This window comes from Berghia stephanieae, chromosome 8 (assembly GCF_034508935.2).
Source record: "Berghia stephanieae isolate SIO BIC M18660-M18661 chromosome 8, UCSD_Bste_1.3, whole genome shotgun sequence".
Taxonomy (NCBI): domain Eukaryota; kingdom Metazoa; phylum Mollusca; class Gastropoda; order Nudibranchia; family Aeolidiidae; genus Berghia; species Berghia stephanieae.
The window spans coordinates 5899003-5911502 of record NC_088367.1 but is presented as its reverse complement, the minus strand read 5'-3'; the positions used below and the strand labels follow the sequence as shown (position 1 = coordinate 5911502).

The 12500-nt window shown below is 37.6% G+C and overlaps 1 protein-coding gene across 3 annotated transcripts in view; it reads right to left on the bottom strand.

Annotated features, from left to right (window-relative positions):
• Nucleotides 1-12500, bottom strand: part of LOC144978084 (oxysterol-binding protein-related protein 8-like) — a 125680-nt gene that overhangs the window by 62617 nt on the left and 50563 nt on the right. Inside the window, exon 1 of one of the 3 annotated variants that reach the window (XM_078923641.1) lies at nt 5872-5989. The exons of the other annotated variants lie outside the window; for them this stretch is intronic. The gene's annotated coding sequence lies outside the window, so the exon portion shown is untranslated. Of the gene's footprint in view, nt 1-5871; nt 5990-12500 lie in introns of those variants that run through there. 3 annotated transcript variants of the gene reach the window in all.

The following is a 12500-nucleotide window of genomic DNA, read 5'->3' as shown; positions in this document are numbered from 1 at the left end:
TTTTCTAAAGCGTGACGACGCCATAATTGGATTCAATAGTCTGTCACGTCGCCCAGCAACGGCGGCCATCGTGGTTCTAAACATAGAAAATTGGTACTTTTTAACTTCATGCTGGATAGAACTTTTCGTATGTCTTGTGATCGGGATGTGTAAAAGTCAAAACATGATCAGACATATGTTTTTTTTCCCCTCTGGATACGCTGTTATGCTCGTCAGAGAAATATTTCATAAGGGCGTCCGCCATTGTTCTGATAGTTTAGAGCCAGTTACTAAGTTACCATGCGTCATTACGAGGGAAGTGACGTTACGACTGTTGAAACTTAACGTATTGCTTGTTAGATTTAGGGCGGGACAAAACTGTTAAGTATAAACTCATCTGTACCTTGTTCATAAATGTATTAATAATAATAATGATAATTTTATGAATTACGAAATGTACAATCTAATGAAAATAAACAAGGGATTCTGTACTTCCTGTTCCTCCCTTACCGGTCAATAAAAATGGCGTCATTGTTTTTAAATCTTCTTTGAGTTAATATCTAAAATATCCAATCTCACAACCAATCATCTCTTCACCAAAATATTATAACATAACAAAAACAAGAAGCCTATTGCAAGGGAACTATCGTCTGATCTGAGTTTGACCTTGCTACCCAATCTCAATGCTAGAGAGATGAAAGGAAAGCTCTCTACCACGTACTAACCTTGGATCGTTCTTACAGACCTGCCTACTACGACGAACGAAAAAATCGAAGAATTACGAAATTTTGGCTTCAATTCCAGACCTCGTGAGCCCACAATAGGGAATGAGATTAGCGGAAGAGTAGCGTCCCTTGATTGGACGTCACCGGCGGAAAAGTTATTAGAGAGATAGAGAAAGTCATGTTGGTTGTGCGCATGGGTCTCTAGTCCTCGCTTCCGGAGACACTTCACCGAAAGCGAGGACGAGACAAACGCATGCGCAAAACCATGTTGACGTTCTCTCTGTAAGGTGATGTCCAATCAAGGGACGCCACTCTTCCGCTAATCTCATTCCCTATAGGAGGCCAGGAACCCCTCTCAGCTGGTCTTGTTTAAACCTGAGACAGAAAAGGCTCTAAGACCAATCGATTCACGTGTTTTATTTTGAAATCCCGGAGAGAGAGAGAGAGAGAGAGAGAGAGAGAGAGAGAGAGAGAGAGAGAGAGAGAGAGAGAGAGAGAGAGAGAGAGAGAGAGAGAGAGAGAAGAAAAAAAGTCCAATCCAGACACGAGCACATGTTTCCGTTGACTCAAACGGTTAAAGGAATACGCTTCAACAGCCGTAACGTCACTTCCTTCCTAATGACGCAATGTAACTTAGTAACGCTGGCTCTAAACTATCGGAACAATGGCGGACACCCTTGTGAAATATTTCTCCGGCGAGCATAAAAACGTATCCAGAGGAGAAAAAAAACACATAAATTTGATCATGTTTTGACTTTTGCACATTCTGATCACAAGGCATATGAAAAGTTCTCTAGCCAGCGTGAAGAATAAAAAGTAATGATTTTCTTTGTTTAGAACCAAGATGGCCGCCGTTGCCGGGCGGCGTGACATCAGACTACTGAATCCAATTGTACCTACATTTCAAATGAAGACTAAATTACCCCAGGTTGACAAGGGCAGGGTGACCTGGTCAAGGCCATACAGAATGGGGCGGGCTGGGAGTCGAACCAAGACAATGTTTTTTCCAAGGTACGAAGCAAAGACTACAATGGAACGCTGCACCCCCCCCCCCCCCCAATCCCCGCCCGCCCCTTCCCCACCCCCTCTGTCTAGCTCCTAACAAAAGACGTCAGACAACATCCGGAAAAGGCCCAATGGCTTCATTCCAGGGGACCACACGAACACGAAGCTACACGAAGGTATGTAAAATGACCAAATTATCATCAATAGTTAATGAAACAAAATGATCGATTCGAACAACTCCAGCCGAGTGGAACATCTTAATGGAAACCCATTAGGGTGTGGACTTAACGTGAAACCCAACACCTCATCGTCCGTTCACATGTCCGACGGTTTCCCAGAATGCTGCTGTACACGGACAAAATAAACCGGCCTTTATCGATGTGGTGGTCAGAAAACGTTTTCCTTGCAAGATCCATTATGTGACAACAACAACAACAATAACAACAGCATTTGAATTTGCTTGTTGTTTTTAGGGGTTTTACGGCGACAACGACACTTGCGATCATTTCGGCGCCATTAAGTAGAGGAAAAGTTGTAGATCTGAAGTTAAAATAACCAAAGACGAAATCAAAGTTCAAATAAATAGGGAACAGAGAATTCCACGAACTATCCACTGATGTGCCTATTTAGACATTATCCTAATAGGATTCAATAGTCTGATGTCACGTCCGCCCAGCAACAAGCAGTTTGGTCCTAAACAAAGAAAATCGGTACTTTTTATTCTTCATGCTGGCTAGAACCCTTTCAAATGTCGTGTGATCGGAATGCATAAAAGTCAAAACATGATCAGATTCATAATGTTTTTCTCCTCTGGATGCACTTTTATGCCCTTCGGAGAAGTATTTCATAAGGGCGTCCGCCATTGTTCCGATAGGTTAGAACCAGTTACTAAGTTACTATGCTCATTACGAGGGAAGTGACGTCACGACTGTTGAAGACTATTCTCATGGAGGTACAAGCAAACAATCCCGCTATAAAGGATGCATTCAAAACTAATAACTATAATAGGTACATAGAGAAGATGATTTACAAGGGGAAAATATTATCTCTCAAAAACAGATACTTTACATTTGACTGTCTCCCTCCCAACTAAGGATTCCCGCCAGGACCTGAGGGGGGGGGGGTGGACGTACACATTATATGGACCGGAGGGAATAGAAGACATAGAAAGTGACCGCTCTGCCCACATTTTTAAATCGATACTTCAAACGTCCTGGGTAAAAGATATACTGAGAGTCAGCTTCATAAAAAACAATGTGAAATTAAATGTAAGCTTCAATTTAACATACGAAAACAGATAATATGGACTTTTTTTGTCCCCCCTTTCTTTATCAACAAAACAAATAAATTAAACACTACAGACGAATGATATGTGGTAGCGGCGTTGTTAAGATTAAGATGAATAAACAAAACATCAATATTTCTTCGAGCTTCGAGCAGCAACATTTACATTACCCAGGAGTCATCTTCATAACAATATAAATATGTATGACGTAAGTTTTTGTTTGTTTTGTTTTGTTTTTAATGGTTTTACGGCGCTTGCAACACATTAAGGTCAGTGCCAGTAAAAAGGAAGAAAATGGGATAGTAAAAAGTTCTAGAATTACAATTAAAGCACCCAAGAAAAGGTAAGACAATGGGGAATTTAGTTCAAATAGGAATCAGATTAGATTCCAAGAGCACACTATCAGTGTACTTAGTTTGAGATTACCTAAATGTCTCATCCTGACACAAGCACAGGTCCCCACTATGAGGAATATACTCAAATGTTTATAAATCATATATAATATTTAAATAAAACATAATACAGTGAAAACAGAGAGATGATTTACAAGGACAAAAATATCATCTCCCAAAACTAACTATGGATTTGACAATTTCTCTCCCAGCTAGGGTATCCGGCCAGTGCCAGGACAAAACCAAGTAATTTCATCCCAAGACAAAGACCGAAAGCATGTTGGAAAGAAGATAAAGGGGGATAGAAGACACAGTAAGTGCCTCCCTGCCCACTATGGGAGGTCAGGACCCCACCCAGGACGTAAGTTTTCTGGACAAGATAAATAAAGGACCTTATTTACGGATAGATGTGTCGTAAAACCGATCCCTAATCGTCCACGTACCGGTCTTTTGCTTTACCAGGTCGTATAATAAAAAGTGGCCAAACATCCTTTATTTATTTTGGCCGGAAAATGGATATGGATTACCTCCAACATACAAAAAAAAAAAAATGTTAAAAATTGAAATCCCAAAGAGGTCTCGGGTATAACCGTGGCCTTCGTAAAGTTATGGCCTGATCCTGACCAAAAAATGACGTCAAAATGCCAGTCTTTTGCCACAAAAGAAAACAATTCGTGAGTTGTATTCAATAGTTCAACCAATGAAATAACTTGTTTCCATGAGCTCTACTAACGACAACTCACTAGGCAGTGCAAAAACCAAATAATGACGTCAAACTGCCAGTTTTTTTGGATTTCAGTGTCAGGCTATAACATAACGATGGCTACGGTATAAGACTTTGGTAGAATTGCGGTCTACGTCATGGCACAAGACCGAAGGGCAAGAGCTCAGGTGGTCGCTGGTTCGGATAAGTAAGTAAGTAAGTAAGTAGAATTGCGGTCCCATTTCACTATAATAGATAGCGAGACGGTGAGCACACCATGGAAGAGATGAGACCAAGTGACCAAGTGATACGTGATGATTAAATTATGGTCATAGTCATAATAATATGATGATTGAGTTGAAATGATGAAAGATGGGATTTGGCTGAAATAATGAAAGATGGCGGGATTCACATTATAAAAGATTGTTAGATGGCGGTCAAAGGATTTAAGGGTGGTCATATTTTTCCTACACAATGAAAGTTGGACAGGCGAAGGGGAATTCTGTTGTACTATTTTAAAAACGCGTATTTAAAATTTTGACCAAAAAACAAATCGTTCTTCAAATATCGATCTATTAAATTGACCGTTATCTTGTCATGAACTTTTCACAGTTCGACAATTTTTGCCAGAATGAGGGTCGGTCGTTTCAATCGATCGATAGTCGGAGGATGAGTTTACTGGCCAAAATTTTAATTGCGTGTTATTTCAGAGTATCGCAAAGTTTTCGTCACGTGATGCGGGAATGGCGAGGTTTTGGTCACATGATTTGATTATAGATGGATGGTGGATGACGACAGATGACGGAACTGTTGTTAAATGATAAATGGTGGTAGAATTGCGGCTATGTGGTCTAGTGGTATGACACTCGCTTTCGGATCTGAAGGTCCTCGGTTCGAGCCTCGCTCGACGCATAGTTGAGTTCTTGGAAAAGACTCTTTACTCACATTCTCTCACCGTACTCAGGTGTAAAATGAGTACCTGGCCGTTAACAGCGCTGTCTTTGTCCGAAAAATTGTAATATCGCCTAACAGGCGTCATGTCTCGTCCTACATGTTAAATGTTACTGTTGACCAGGGACCCCTTGTAAAGCGCTTTGAGCACGTTAAGTGGATATTGCGCTATATAAAACCTCAATTTTTTTTAATTGCGGTCACGTGGTGTAACATGAGCGGTTAGTGAAGGTATGATGGTCGTTATGGAACGCCTACAATAATATTAGAATCAATTTTGAATATAGAATAACTCTTCTCTGATGGTGTGAAAATTTAATTTCCGCATTTTGGTATGTAATTGAATGTATTCACAAACTAAATCAACCGGTTAGAACTTTTGAAGACTGAACGCCGATTGAACGAAAGGCCATTCACTGCACATCAACACCAAAACACTTGCACAATTCAATCGGGTAAAGGTCATTTTGGAAGTATTTTATTCAAACTCAGAGACGACCAACTCCCGTGAAAACATCAAATATTGAAAAACATTAAATATTGATGATCTCCTTGAATAACCAAAAGAGCACCGAATATCAACACACTAAATCCGACACTAGGGCATTATTAAAACAATTAAAAGGTCATAACCTCTCTCTCTCTCTCTCTCTCTCTCTCTCTCTCTCTCTCTCTCTCTCTCTCTCTCTCTCTCCCTCTCTCTCTCTCTCTCTCTCTCTCTCTCTCTCTCTCTCTCTCTCTCTCTCTCTCATTTGACAACTTAAATAAAACAACTCAATAATAACCAACTTGGGTGAAATGAAATGAAAACCAAAAGAAAACTGAATATACCAACGCGAATTTCAACGAGCAGCGCGAGAACTAATATCCAGCATTGTCACATGGAAACAGAGACACAATCTCAAGAGGTGGCATTGTAATGTAATGTAGTAATAATAAAAACCAGCCCAAGAAACTGTTGCCGGCTGGCTGGTTGGCTTAGACGGCAGCGAGGAGGGCGAGAAAAGATTCGGTGCCGCCGCCCAGCTCACAATTCATTCCTCATCGCAATCGCAATTACCTCCACTCCGCCAGCCGGCCCTGATTTTATCGGCATTATCGGAATCGGAGACGGTATCAAGTATAAAGACCCGATCGATTTTCTACGACTCAGTATAATATTTGGATAAAGGCTGTTCATTCCCACCGCATCCAAATATAAAAATAATGTCGCATTCCACTTTGAAAAGCTAATGAGAGTGAGAACAAACCACAAAACAAACAAAAAAATATATATAGATAGTATGCGCATGGCTAAGAAGCTCACAACATTGCCATTCGGAAGTATAACGGGCCAACACACAGAACTATGTGTAACCATGAACTTTTTATAGTCTGGTTAATACAGTTGAGTGAGAATTACTCATAAACGCGGATGGCAAAAAGCAATAACAAAGACTCGAGTGATGTCAACTTCATTCTATCTATATATAAAAGGAAAGAAGAGCTGCTCACAAAAAAAAAACAAATAAGAAAAGAAAAAAGAAAAAATAAAGAAAAAAAAAAGAAAGAAAGACACAATATGATGGTTTATTTGATTTCAGGAATTATACGGTATTTGAGGTGCTTACGGCGCTTTCTGGTGATTTAAGCGCCAGAAAAAAATAAAGAAAAAAAGAAAATATGATCGTTTGTTTGGTTTCAGGAATAATAATAATAAGATATACTTTATTCATAAAAAAAAAATGGAAATTCGTTTACAGACGTGGCATGCATGAAAATATATAAAACACAAGGTTGAGAATCTATGGCGACAATGCATACATAGATAATATATGCAAATGCACAAAAATGTAAAAATATACAACCAAGAATCAGACAGTATTTGGGATTCTTACGTCGCGTTCTGGTCATTAAGCGCCAGAAAACTAAAACAAACAAAAACAAAAAAGAAACAAAACAAAGACATATTATGATGGTTTGATTTCAGGAATTTGGCTTGCTTACGACGCTGTCTGGTCATTTAGAAAACGGTAGGGGCAGCCTGAAGCCGGTGATCGTAAAATATTAACGAAAGAGTGAAAATGGAGAGGCTTCGTATGGGAACAAAACAGACAATGGACGTTTCGGGTACAAACCCTTCGTCAGCACAACATGACACGAATAAACGTGGAAAACAAATAAAATATAATAAAAAATAACTTGTATCGTCTGAACTCAATGGTGGTTGCAATATGAATTGAGTACAGACGATACAAGTTATTTTTCAGTATATTTTATTTGTTTTCCTCGTTTATTTGTGTACTGTTGTGCTGACGAAGGGTTTGTACCCGAAACGTCCATTGTCTGTTTTGTTCCCATACGAAGCCTCTCCATTTTCACTCTTTCGTTAGTATTTTTCTGGTCATTTAAGCGACAGAAAAGAAAAAAAAAGAGAGAAAAAGACACATGATGGGTTGTTTGATTTCAGGAATTATACGGTATTTGGGGTCCTTACGACGCTTTCTGGTCATTTCAGCGAGAGAAAACAAAAAAGAAAACAAGAAAAAAAAGACATATGATGGTTTGTTTGATTTCAGGAATTATACGGTATTTGGGGTCCTTACGAAGATTTCTGGTCATTTAAGCGACAGAAAATAAAACAAGAAAAAAAGAAAGACATATGATGGTTTGTTTGATTTCAGGAATTGTACGGTATTTGGGGTCCTTACGACGCTTTCTGGTCATTTCAGCGACAAAAAAAAAAATGAAAAGAGAAAAAAGACATATGATGGTTTGTTCTATTGAGCAGTCATGTCCTTGTCCAGGAAATTCCAGCCCATCAGAGGCAAAATGTCCATGACATTATCGGTCAATTCCAATTTTCAAAAATCACAAAATATTAGCCATATTTCAGACTTGATTCCAGCTACACGTTTCACTCGAGAGTCTAACACAATATGGTGTCATGACGGATTTGTACGAATATAGCTCTGCTATGTCAATATCATTCTTTTTTTTTTAATTAATTTTCTAATTAATTGTAGCCAAGTGGGCTGTGAGAAAATGAAGATCAGGTGAGATTTAACACAGATTTGGAATTTCTATAACGAAAAATAATTGACATTTTTATACATTAATCCATTTATTACTTTTTATTTATTTATCTATCTATCTATCTATCTATCTATCTATCTATCTATCTATCTATCTGACTATCTGTCTGTCTGTCTGTCTGTCTGTCTGTCTGTCTGTCTGTCTGTCTGTCTAATCTAATCTAATCTAATCTAATCTAATCTAATCTAATCTAATCTAATCTAATCTATCTATCTATCTATCTATCTATCTATCTAATCTAATCTAATCTAATCTAATCTAATCTAATCTAATCTAATCTAATCTAATCTAATCTATCTATCTATCTATCTATCTATCTATCTATCTATCTATCTATCTATCTATCTATCTATCTATCTCTCTCTCTTTATTTACTTATTAATTTATTTATTCAAGTTTTATTTATTTGTTTATTTATCTATATTTTTATTGGCTATTTATTGGTTATTTATTTATTTATTTATTCTTACTTTCATTAAATTAATCATCTATTTATCTAATCATTTACTGATTTATTCGTTACATTTATTTACTGTTCTATGAAAAGAAAATCAGAATACTGTTTTATGTTTAAAAGTTTAAAATAAAACAGGATAACTATTTAACGATACTGAATCAGCCCCTTTATAAACAAAGGTCGGTGCCCCACAAGGTAGCATCTTAGTTCCTCTTTTATTCCCAGTTGATATAAACAACACGTACTATCAATTTAAATACAGTGGAATATGCATAGAGTCAACACTCTTAAAACCATCCTCTGCTAAAAGTCAACACTCTTGATCGTCTCAAATTTGCTGTTCTTTATCTAAGTGTTTTACGTTGATAAATCGGATAAAGTCAGTCTTGCTTAAAGCCAAGCCAATCATTCTGGTCGGTGGTGTTGACTTTATATGGACTCCACTGTATTGTGAGATAGATCCAATTTGCAGATAATAACAACACATGTGACCGACAACCTCAAATCGGTCTTCTCAAGTCTTTCCTTGTCAGCCATTTTCAGAATTTGGTCTGAAACTTCACACCGACAAACACAAAAATAGAATAGTTCTTACTCAAACAGAAATGCAACAAGCACATTCTATACATAATTGAGCTTTAAAAATTGAGCTTTTATATAGCGCAATATCCACTACATGTGCTCAAACCGCTTTACAATGGGTCTCTGACCAACAGCAAAATTTAACATGGGACATGACGCCTGTTACAGTTTTTTTTCGGACAGAGACAACGCTGTCAACGGCCACGTACTCATTTTACACCCGAGTACATGAGAGAATGTCAGTAAAGAGCTTTCTCCAAGGACTTAACTATGCGCCGAGCGAGGCTCGAACCCAAGACCTTCTGGTCCAAAAGCGAGTGTCATACCACTAGACCACATAGCCGCACATAATAACGTTCAGCAGAATGAGTTCTACAATACAGCGTCGAGTGTTTATAGCTATAATAAATGTATGTTTTAAAATTAAGTGATGTACAAAGAAAAAAGAATGAGATAATTGCCGCATCGTATCGAAGGTGACCAAAGTTTGGTCAGTAAAGGAAGTAAGTAAGTAATAAGCCTCGAAAGTTGAATGACGATTCTTGGGAATTGTGTGATTCAGTCACAGATTTTTTAAAAACCTCTTTGACTATGAGTTGCTCTCTCCATCCAAGTTGTTAATTGTTTCCATTGGTCACGGTCCCGGACCAGAGTTTTGAGGCTGTCAAGATCTTATTGTGACTTTAGTACGAAGGGCACAATGCAGTTTTTCTTAGCTCTTCGGGGAGTTTGGTAAGGTGACGTTTAAGTAAGACGTGATGAATCAGATTTTGAAAAGTTAATTCCAAGTAAAAATAATCAGAAATAAGAAATTTCAGTCTTTCCCACTTTCAAAAGCAAAAAAAAGCCGTATTCATTTTACTCATTAACCATTCAATAACTGGCGTACTCCTGAAAGACACGTATTGATTTATTTAAACATTTGGCCATCTAAATAAAAACAAGTGAGATTTTATATACGTACAGTAAAGGGCAATATCCACTAAATTATGTCATCAAAGCATGGGAACCAAGCCATCAGTAACAGACAACATGCAGATGAGACAACTGTCAGGCGCTACTGTGAGATGTGTTTTTGTTTGGGGGGGGGGGGGGGGGGGGGGGGGGGTTGTGTGCTTTTTTTGTTCTGATTTCGTTGTTTTGTTTTTGTTGGGTTTCTTGGGGGGGGGGGGGGGGGGATTGTGTTTTGTTTTGTTTTTGTTTTAGGTGGAGTTGTTTTATTTTTGTTTTTTTGTTTTGTTTTTTTTTCTTTGGGGTATCATTTTGTTTGGTATTGTCTCTTATTTCTGTTTTGTTTTTGTTTTTGCCGTTTTTTGTTGTTAGTTTTTTTGGGTTTTTTTTTTGTTTTCTTTGTTCGGGGGGGGGGGGGGGGGGGTGGGTGGTGTTGGGTTTATTTAATCTAAAATTTTGACAGAAACAAAGCTGCTACCCGTCAGGTACTCATTTTACACGTAAGTACGGTGACAGAATGTGAGTAAATTAAATGGCCTTTTTCCAAGTAGCTACTCAACTTCGCTACGCCCCGTAGCCAGACTGGAAGCAGGGAACAATCCAGAAGATTGTCTTGTCACATAGCACAAGACCTTAACCCTCTCCTTACCAACCATCGGAAAATCGTCACATTCGTTACGATACAACCAACAATTTCATCTGTCTGACTTCTTGTGCACATCACAAAATTTTAAGAAAATTTGTTGTTATAGCTATATAAACTTGATACTGTTTTGTAGAGCTCATTTTGCTGAACGATATTATGTATAGAATCTTGTACTTGTTGCTATTATTATCTTGTACTTGTTATTATTATCATTATTATTATTATTATTATTATTATTATTATTATTATTATTATTATTATTATTATTATTATTATTATTATTATTATTATTATTATTATTGAACGTATTGATGTTATAACGATTGTTGTATTTTTGTGTGGTGTATCAGTTTATTTTTTTGGTTCCATTTACCTTTTTTTTTTCTTTTTTTTCCACTTTCATGTATGTTGGCATCAAATTGTTGATTTATTGGCGAAAGCCTAAGATTGAATAAACTTTGAAACTTTGTTGCTTTTCTGGTTGAGTAAGATTATTCTATTTTTCTGTTGGGTGGGAGCAAAGATTCGGTGAAAATTCTGAAAATGACTGGTAAGGAGAGAGTTAAAGCCGTATAAACCTCCAATGTATCAGAAATGATAAGGGAGAGCAATCTTCTTCTTCTTCTCTCTCCGTGTGAACATACATCGGAGTCTTAGCCTTAGAAAAGGCCAGTCAATACAGTTTGCCAAATTATTGATTCAAGCCCGGGGATGAAAACGGGCGTGACGTGTTAATCCTAACTCGCTGGTATTTTTCAATTCATGGATGACAAGTGGGAATTAGGGACGCTCGTGGCTCTATGATGATGATTTAACCCCTTGTCGGTGATTACCGATTTTTGGGGGGATTTTGGGGGGGTTTTATTAGGGTTTTTTTAAAAAAACTAAGAAAGCAGTAACAGAGACGAACTTTTGTTGAAAGGAGATTAATCTGTGGCAAAGACTAGATGATCATGATTTTGTTGTTGTTGTTGTTGATTATGATGATGATGACGAAGACGATGACGACGACGATGATGATGATAATGATGAAGATGATGCCGTCGCCATCATCATCATCATCGTCATCATCAGTTTAATTCTGTAACGACAATATGTGTGTGTGTGTGTGTGTGTGTGTGTGTGTGTACGTTGTGTGTGAGTGAGTGCGCGCGCGTGTAACCGTTTGATTGTGTATGTGACGTCGCTGGTTCAACGGTACGATGTATCATCAGAGTAGTCAATATTAGTGTGACATTGAAGGTTAAAAAACTCTGGTCTTTGGATAGGCATTACCCCACGCAACTCAACAGGTATAACTGATCCTGGCTATACTATACTGCCGTATTGTGGAAAAACCCACATTATTTTAACATTTGGCCTGACAACTCGTCCTTCAAATATCGAGCGATTTTAATGACGCTCATCTTATTTTTAAAACTTTAAAACCTGGGACTTCGCGAAGTGCCAGGTTTGATAGTCTTTTGCCAAGATGAGGTCATTTAAATCGATCGATATTTGGAGGATGAGTTTTCTGGCCAAATTTTAAAATGTGGGTTTTTCCAGAGTACGGCTATATATAGGCAGTGACGGATGTTGTAAGAGTGTTGGTACTACACGGACCACTAAGAAGCGACTTGTACTTACTACTACGTGAAATAAATAAATATTATATATATATATATATATATATATATATATATATATATATATATATATATATATATATATATATATATATATGCCCATACATATGGTTCAATAAGTCCC